Raw genomic sequence first — 10,292 nt, forward strand, 5'->3', positions numbered from 1 at the left:
TACTAATAAAAAAAAAGGAGGAGAAAGGAGAAGAGGAGAGCAAAATGTGATATTATTCGTTGGATAAATCATGTCAAATTTTATCACAAAATTAATAGATTTTAATTTAAGAATAGAGGACCAAATTTCCTCACAATTCCATAGTCCCCCCCCCCCTCATTTGGGGAGCTCATTACACTATACAGATGATGGCCCATCAACTCTCATCTAGCATGTCTAGGTAGCATTAATGAGCATGGACCTAAGTAGGTCCATATAACACTTCAGACACATTTGCTCTATGGCGGTCGTACAGCGAGTCGAAAACAGCCGTTTTAACAGTTTTATTTTATACGAGCTACAAGGTGGTTTGAATAAAAATGAATAAAACGGCTGTTTTCGTACGACCACCGTAGGTGGAATGTGACTGTAGCATAAGGAAGTTATTTAAAGGGGAAGTTCACCCTGAAGAAAAATTTGTTGTAAAAATAGCAGAAAAAATAGTAAAAAATATTGGTGAAGGTTTGAGGAAAATCCGTTAAAGAGTAAGAAAGTTATTAGAGTTCAAAGTTTTGGATTTGTGACGTCATAAACGAGCAGCTGCCCCATGTGTTATGTAATATAAAATGCATGAATTTCAAATTTTGTATGGTTCCTGATGACTAAATTTTGTTTTCTATTCATGATCGGGTGTGAAATGATTTGTCTATTGATATACAAAAGGTACAGTGAAAACCATTTTCAATTTTCTGAGAAAATGACATTTCATTGATTTTTTACCATTCGCTATGTAGGATTGCTGCTCGCATATGACGTCACAAATCAAATAATTGAAATTCTAATAACTTTTTAATTACTTGATGAATTTTTCTCAAACCTTCGGCAATATTTTTTATTATTTTTTCTGCTATTTTTACAATAAACTGTTTGTCAGGGTGAACTTCCCCTAAAACGGAGAAATTCTAGGGTCATAACTACTTTCAAAAGCTTATGCAATGAGCGACTGCGTTGCTATGTCAGTGTTTATCTTTTGTCAGGCATTCTTGAAACTCACAGTTATCGATTACCATGAAAATACCACCCAAATCTTATTGGCCTCCAGGTGAATCCGAATTGATAACTTATACCATGGTCACATTTGTTCTACGGCGGCAGTACGGCGAGTCGAAAACAGCGTTTTTATCAATTTTGATTCAAACCACCTATTATGTAGTTGGACAAATATTTTTTTTTTCAATTTGTTTCCCCTCCACAGGGATTTTATTATTATTCAAACATAACAAGATATCAATGACAAATCAAATTAATAACAACGAAATACAGTACAACAGTAATTGCAACAAATATATAAATTGAACTGTCAGGTTCACATGATAGTAAACAATTTAAGAAACAAACGAGGAGTAAATGAACAATAATATTCATATGTATAATTGTACATGGAAAGGGAACTGAACAGATCACCTCATGTAAACATGGCACGTAATTGAAACAATTTCTTTGTAAACTTTACCATTTTACAATTTGACTCTGCGATATATTTTTCATTCTTGAAATAGTTCTGAAGTGCAAATTTGATATTATCAAAAACAGGTAATTGATGTTTTACTCTGGAAGTGTAAATCATTTGCCGTATCACTATCAATAAACAATTTAATGCATGATTACTTGAACCTCTTAAGCCAAATAATTTTTCTTTATTAGAGAAAAATATTCTATTTCCAGTTTTAAGAAATATCCATTGTTCAAACTTGTCCCATATATGTTTAATACATGTACATTCACAAAGTAGATGAGTGACTGTTTCACGGTGTACATTACAAAAAGTACATTCTTTTTGTTGAGCTAAATTAATTTTAAACAATATTTCATTTGTATATAAAATGCGTTGCATTATTTTGAACTGAAACCAACGTAAATTCACATCGGTAGTACAACTGAATCCAATAGAGCAATACGACTGCCATTGCTTGTCATTCATATCGAATATACACTTCCACTTATATGTTGAAACGGCTGTATTCGACTCGCCGTACGGCCGCCGTAGAACAAATGTGACCATGGCATTATGGTGGCCATAAATTGTGGGCGTCCAGTATACCTCGGTCACATTTGCTCTTTGGCGGCCGTATTTTATTTTTATTCAAACCACCTATATACCTGATACAAAAAATGTTAAAAACGACTGTTATCGACTCGCCGTACGGCCGCCGTAGAGCAAATGTGACCGAGGTATTAGCACGATTAGAGGGGAAAAAGCACTTTCAATAGGTTTTGTAACGAGTCAGATGTGTTGCTATGTAAGTACATAAAATATCTTTTGTTAGGCATACTTCAAATACCTAATTAGAAATTAACATTACAAAACAGTACCCAATCCGAATCGGTCCATACACAACCCTTATCCCTTGCTTCATTATTTCTCTTCAAGATCTCCGTTCATGCTAGGACAGGTACGTGTTCATCGTCGGGACATTTTGGGCTCATTCCACAGGTATCTTGTTTATTAATTTGTACTATAGTATTATATTTTTAAATCCGAATTCTGGTTTATGTATTGAAAAAAAAATCATATTCTATGTAGAGTGAATATCTAAGAATTCTGAGAAACCCAAAGAAGACTGAGTTCCTCAATGTGTCATAGCTGAGAGCAAAAAGGTCGAATTGCCCAGGCGTGTTAGTGACCACATAAAATAGGCGTTTTTATCTTGTAGTATTTGATATGTTCATTTGAATTTCAACATGACAATGTGCATAGAATTTCTAAGTATATCTGGCCAACTTGTGGTTGTTTATCAAATTTATGTAGGTCTGTAATAGACTGAAATGTCGAGCATAGAGCTCATAAGTATCCAGAAGTGCTGCATTGCATTAACTCAGCCACTAACTACCTCATCACCTAAGAATTGAAGTGAAGGGAAATGAACCGTAACGAAGTTGTGACATAAGGTTATATTTCATGAATACAATATAACTGAATGTATGTCATGTAGGGGAATGCGGGGGTAAGTTGAGCATAGGGGCAAGTTGAGTCAGACATTGTGGTGAGTGTCCTGTATTGATTACCCATTGCATAGCCCTTAACGCCACCACATTGTTTTCAACTTTGATACACTAAAAAGTACTTTTTTAGAGGGAAAATACACACTTCAGCCAAAAATATTATTAGTCATATCAGTTCTAACATGCAAAATGCACAAAAAAAGTGTCACAACTTACCCCGCCTTCCCCTACGTGTTGAACACTGATCTGGCTATTGATAATATTTAAATCAGTGGTGTTAACCCATCTTTGGCCTCTAGAGGGCGATGTCATTGCTCGAGATCAGGGGGTGGAAACTCCGCTTCTGCATCCGGTCAGAATTGAAGAAAATTTTGGAGGGTCAAAAGTGCACACTGCTCCCATTTTACATGTACAAGCCTATGGACACCGCCACTGCTTTGGTACACCAGCGAAATGGAGGCGTGGTCATTAAACGTCCTTCGCGCATAGCGTAAAAATATGTAAATGAGCATTTGGTCACTAATTAGCATAATGCGCGACCTGATTTAATATCGTTTGTGATTATGACATCATTACACTCATTCATTCTTAAGTACATGTAATCTTATTTTTATTGATCTATTTGTTCTTGCCTGTCACGATTATTACTGCACCTTTGATTTATTTTAGCTGCAAGTTGCCAGGATCTTTGCGAAAGCAATAACTGGAAACTTTATGGGAGGGAATTTAATTGAGCTTGATTTGCCCTCTTCATATAATTTTCTTTCTACTAATTACATTCACTATTACAGAAGAAGATCCCAAAGAAAATGTTGCCATAATATTTTTTTCCCTTAAATCGTATAAGTGTTCCTCGGTTGACAATAATGGTTGAATGTAATTACGATGGCATCTTATTTGAAGAGCTCACTTGCAAAAGGGGTTAGGTCCATTTTTCATCAAATTTGATTTTTTTTGTCGCAATGTATAGATGTTTAGTAGCTCTATAAGATGATACCAAAGAAAATTTGAAATTCACATGAAAACGTGAATAAAAGTGGCAAAGAAAAATCACTTTTTAAATAAAAATTGATTGGATTCATTTCAGTATAGTTGCAAAAGGGTTTAGGTCCAAAATGATAATGTTTTAAAGAATATATAGAAAAAAAAATGAAAACAGGTAGATTTCTTTTATACCCGGCCAATTTTATGTTCACATGATAGGCTAGTACATGACAATTTAGTTGAGTAATGCAATAGGTGAGAATAAAAAACATGGATTTTCTCAGAATGGTAAAAAGTGGACCTAACCCCTTTTGCAACCAAACTCTTCATTTATATTTCTATCTTTTCTTTTTATTTTTAATTACGGAACAGAAAACAAAATGAACCTTTATTTCATAATTTTAAAAAATAATAAGAACAAATCAAATACTTTTACATAATTATTGTAGTCCCCAATATAGGTCCTATTATGAATAGCAGTCAGGAGCACTTAATTTTAAATGGCGACTTCTATGTCATTATCATATCAATAACCATGACCTAGGTACAATATTTTAGGGGGATTCTCAAAATTATCTATAGGCAGGAGAGCAAACCGATCGTAGGCTATAGGATATTTATTTCCAACTGGAAATGAATCTGGTATAATTTTATATGGAAAGAAAAATACATTTTATATACAGGTTCCAAATTTTGTAGAAATAATTCCCCTCCCGTATACCCATCGTGAACAGTAAGGTCTTATGATTGCTTCTTCTAAAACAAACAACTTTCTCTAACTGTCCCCATCTCCTGCCCCTTCTCTCTCTTTCTCTTTCTCTCTCAGAAACTGACACACACAAATATATGCATAAAGGCAAATAATTCTCCTGTCATTTTACATACTTTCCCACTCTTATCCTTATTTCTCTTGAAGAATATTTTGATTAACTGCTGTTTGCTCTCATGATGTCACAGTAGTATCACAATTGAGTACAAGGTGCAACATCTTGTGCCATTTGTGCATAAAATTTTTTTGGTAGCAATATATCATCACAAATTGGTGATTAATAAATGAAAATGACCAAGATCAGATAATTTAATTCAAAATTAACATGTTTATTACGAAATCCATTTTCTGAAACATTGAAAATAACATAACAACTAGAGTCTACAAGCATTAAATTAGATTTAAAAAAATAAAGGATTTAGTACATTTTCTACACTTAAGTCAAAATATACAATGTTTATTAAAATTTCACTCAAAAGATGTTGATGAGCCTAATAATTAATAAGAGGGATGCATCCAAGATTTCAAAGAGCATAAAAATCTGAAATATTCTGTTTATTCTTTCCACACAAGTTTGTCACTCAAAAAAAGGGTAAATTCCTTCCAAATTTGCGGACAAGAAATATTCTACTAATGTGAGAGCACTCCACATAAAAAGGGGGGGGGGCATAATTCAAGAATCTCCCTAAACAGTGCCTTTCCAAGTCAGTGAATCACTAACAAAATTTGATATTGTGGGTAGAATTCAATCTATTTTTAAAAGTCTATTTATATATTTTTTGCAGAGGAAACCCATTTCAAAACTTTGAGTAAGATAACAATAAATGCAATTTAATATCCCTACATAATTATTGAGCCATTATATGACGACTTGCAATTATGGTAACTTTGTCCAAGCCCATTGCAGCTACCATAAAGACCTTGATTTCTTGCTCAGCCCTGTTACCATGGTAATTGTCATAGTGACAAGATTACAATAGTAATAACTTGTTTATGGAATGAGGTCCAGGAGTGATACTAAAATTATTTCTTAATCCTCTGATCACCTTTATTAACATTTATCTACGCATGATTTTTATTTCAAAATATAAATTTTTGTCTTGTATACAATAGTCCTTTAAACTGGAAATTATATTTAATTTCACAAAAACTTCTAAGAACTAGTAGAAATATTTGAAAGGTGATACATTTGCCCATTGGAAAAAAAATATTTCTTCCTTGTATTTTGTGTGAAATTTTGTATACTTTAATGTCATTGCCCACTGATGAACCTGAACTCTTTTCTACAGATGTGCAGTTTAAAGAACATTCACTGCTTTGTTGATATATCTATTCAAATTAATTTGAAGTAACTACTTATTAGCTTGGCCTTCATATATCTTCCATCTTGGTACTTGTGATACCAGTACTTAAACAGCTTGGACAGTGGGAAACCTGCATTGTAAAAAATAGAGAAAGAACAAAATGAGATGCTGATGTAAATTATTTTTACTCATCTAGTCCAGTTTTATTAAGAAGATTTAAACTCTATTTAATACTTTTGTCACTTTTGTCCTACATCCAGATAAATTGATATATCAATATAACTATTTACAGTATGTTTTGATAATAAAGAATCCAATTAATTGAAATATTTATCGGATGATAACTGTTAATATCATGTTTTATGTACATGTACATAGACAGAAGGTATGGTCGGTGAAAATGGAAATACTGGTGAATCTGAATTCAAGCAAATATTAACTATCAATGGAGCTTTAATTGTACATGATATCTTATCTTGATTCAGCTCAATTAGCCATACCCCCCTCCCCCCAACTGAAGAGGGAATATTTATTTATTTAGATTTAGACTTTTAGCTTAGATACAGCCTGTATTATTATTAAAACAACAAGCATACCTTGCAATTTTCCAACCAATTCAGATGTCCTGTTCCTCATTAGAGTGTAACTCACACTTGCAGCTGATCTGCATGGTTCTCAATTTTGTCCCTCTGACCGGGTGTGAACTGCTAAGATCTTCGTCCTATTGGATCTGCAATAAACATTTTTTTAGTTTGAGAGTATTAGAGATAAATAAAACTACTCTTCTTAAACAATATTTTAAAAAATCCAGCTGCCCATATCATCGAAGTATGAATATTCCAAACTAAATTATCTGGTCCAAAAACTTCATTCTCTCTCTATCATGAAGTTTCACAGAGGCATATGCATACCAGGTACCCGAATGTTTATTAAAGTAAAATGAATGTAACCACATATTGCTCCAGCTGTATAGCTGAATCAGGACCTGGTCAATGCTGGTCCTGTATATAACTAAAGAATCACATCACATTTGAATGAAGTAATAACTATGTACTAAAAACGTTTTCAGAATACCACCCCAGGCCAGGCCCAGGGCATCCTGTTCAAATAGAAACTTGATTTACGTCTAAGTCATTTCATTCAAAATCAAATCCTAACACTAAATCAATTGGATTTCATTCATGATTACTCTGAAGTAAAATGTTTCTGAATAAAAGAAGCTGCTGAGAATTATACTTATTCATATGAAGATGAAATAGCGTGGACGGACTAGGCCTAAACTTCAACTTTCAAGCTTGAAGTTTGGGCCTAGTCCGTCCCCGCTATTTTCATACCCCATGACTACATCGACAATCTCGCTAGCCGGCTAGTGCCGGCGATATCAAGGCCGGATCTCGCTCTGACCAAAATCGACAGTTTGTCGTTACTAAAACAGGAGGTCGGAAACAAGTCCACATCTACCCCTGATAATTGACAATAAAACTGAAATACAGGTTTACTTTTTGCCTACATGAAGCATTCCGATGAAGGTCTACGACAAATGGTAAGTTAGGCCTATTTTTTGGAGAAACTAACTAACTTACAGATGATTTATTTGGAATTCAGGCAAAAGAAATGGGAGTGTACGGAAATGGAGGTTTACGTAGTAAAGTAATACGGGATGGGCCCCGCGCGAACCCGGCAAACACATCACCATTGCAAGTGAGATCAAAACATGAAAATGAACTTAACTTACTTTTATTCTTATGGAATGTCATTAAATTAATATTGATGTTCCCTCCAAGATTTTCTGCTCCAATGAAGTTCACTCCGAAATCACGATTTCGAACATCAATTCTATAAACAGATGATTAGTCGAGCTATTTCGTTGTAAAAACTGGAAATTCGCAGAGTCCAAAAGAACAACACTTCGCACAGATCTCGTAGGGAATTGTGGGAAGGAAAAAACGTGTTTAATTCATAATATATGAATAAAACATTAGCTTCTTAGCCAATCATAGAAGTGTATTTTGCGTAATTTGACGTCATTCTTATGAATAAAACATTGACCCTCCAAAATCACCCTTCAAATTGTCCGCCGGCAGCCATATTGGCTGTGTACAAAACCTATGGGAAATAAAAACGCGCGAAAAGAGTTACCTCTCTAGCTCCCTTCGGGAGCTTACGTATACGTAAGATCGTATCTCTGTGCTCCAGATTTGAATGAATTTGTTCAGGGTTGTGGTGAATTGGTGATTCTGTTTAACATTTGTTTTCGCACTTGATCTTTCATTTAAAATGTCATATTGAAAATGTCAGTGTAACTTGCAGTGCAGTGGGTTGAAAAATTGTTGTAAGATTTGTATAGCCCGTCCGTGTATGTAGGCCTAGTACACAAACACCAATTTTTATGCTATATAAACTAGGTTTTTTTAAGCGCATCAGTGAAAAGGAAAACGGAAATGGCAAAAAAGTAGAGACGGAAAATAGAGAAATAAAATAAAGCATCTTGTTTCGGCATCTAAGACTGGTTCTAAACACAATGGCAGCAGCATTGAAAGTGGTGGACTAAAGAAAAATATTTTGGCCAAGCTAGGTGATCTGCTCTGTACTTCCTTCATTTTTCAAAATTTCTGGGGAAAACTGGAAGGGGCAAACGACCCCCCCATGAAAACCACCCCATCCCTTCTCTTGGTGTCGCCACTGTTTATACCGAGGTGCTACTTGACCAACCCCTGAGGCATGTACCCCTCTAATTTCTACACGAACTTGTTAAAATGCATTAGTGCTTATTAGTAAACCGATAACGAGTAAAAGGGTGCGTTACGTAACGCCCTTTGGTATGGCAGCAATGAAAGAATTTGAATGCCTTCTATTCAATTTGAGTTGTCTATTGTTCGAATTCCAGGGCGGAAAATTGAGCCTTTCTACAAGTTGACAAAAACAGAGTGCTTTTCAATAAGCTTGGTATTCTCTGAGTAAAGTTTGAAAGTCTTTCAGGTCTACAGCGAAGTTTTTTTTTCGAGTGAAAAATAACACCGAGCTAGAGGCTTCTACAAGATTGTTGAGCTGTAATAAACGTCATAAATTCACGGTAGACATCTACATTTACGAAACAGCTCTAATCTGAATCTTTCTCATATCAAGAGAAAAAGAACATGATTTGAAAATTCAGCACTGAAAATGTCATGGAAATTAATTTATAAAATATGTAAAATACGCAGATATCATGTTGATCGGGCACCCGACCAATATAACGTAGTTAGTATCACTCACTTCAGATTCAAATAATATTCAATTTTTTCATATTCAAATTTTCATTATGTATGAAATGAATATGTCATTATTTCAATTAGTAATAAATCACTTTTTTTGCAGTAGGTAAAATAAAATTATAGGCCCTAAAGAAATATCAATTTGATTTGATTGCTTACTAATAACATGATATCAAAGTGTAGACCTAGATGTTTGTTTCATCAGTTGTAGTCAAGAAAACACTGCACACTAAATAGCATGACAGTATAACTGTGTTGTTTATCTCTCTTTATTTACCAAAACAAAATGCTTTAGCACTGAAAATGACAGGGAGGAGAAAACGTCTACGAAAGTGAAAAGAAGGAAAAAGGGAAGAGAATGGACCCATAATTTACATTCCATGTTCTAAAGTGTAAAATTGTACAACTCCTTTCCTTCAAACCGAAATTGGCGGCAAAATCTTGTCAGCAATTTGATCTCAATTTGCCAGACGGTGAGAGAACCTATTGAATTCGATAATGTGGAATCTTTACCCCACCACCGATATCATTGTTCATCTAGTCTCTTGCTGGAGGGGGAAAAGGAGGAAAAAATAGGGGTTTGAGAATGGACGACGCCATCGATTATGGACACGATACTCGGATAAGCATTCGCCCCCAGCTCTATTAACATGTTAGTGAGATTCTTGTTAGCTCCTGTTCTCCAATAACAAGGCCCTAGTCTTACCGAATGTCTTCATTAAAGGAAAAGTCCACCCCAACAAAAAGTTCATTTGAATAAAAAGAGAAAAATCAAACAAGCATAACACTGAAAATTTCATCAAAATCGGATGTAAAATAAAAAAGTCATGACATTTTTAAGTTTCTCTTTATTTCACAAATCAGTTACATGCACATCCTGGTCGGTATGCAAATGAGGGGGCTGATTACATCACCCACTCACTATTTCTTTTGTATTTTATTGTATGAAATATTTCCATTTTCTCCTTATCGTCATGAGAAACATCGTTTCATTTCTCC

General features: G+C 34.5%; 1 long non-coding RNA gene across 1 annotated transcript; it reads right to left on the reverse strand.

The window, feature by feature from the left end:
* Window positions 1–5,920: 5,920 nt before the first annotated feature.
* LOC121415565 lies at window positions 5,921–8,211 on the reverse strand. The gene is made up of 3 exons (XR_005970022.1): window positions 7,775–8,211; window positions 6,636–6,769; window positions 5,921–6,169 (listed from the first exon to the last, which is right to left on the reverse strand). It is a non-coding gene; the product is annotated as an uncharacterized LOC121415565 (long non-coding RNA).
* Window positions 8,212–10,292: the final 2,081 nt, after the last annotated feature.

Source organism: Lytechinus variegatus, chromosome 5 (genome assembly GCF_018143015.1).
Source record: "Lytechinus variegatus isolate NC3 chromosome 5, Lvar_3.0, whole genome shotgun sequence".
NCBI lineage: Eukaryota > Metazoa > Echinodermata > Echinoidea > Temnopleuroida > Toxopneustidae > Lytechinus > Lytechinus variegatus.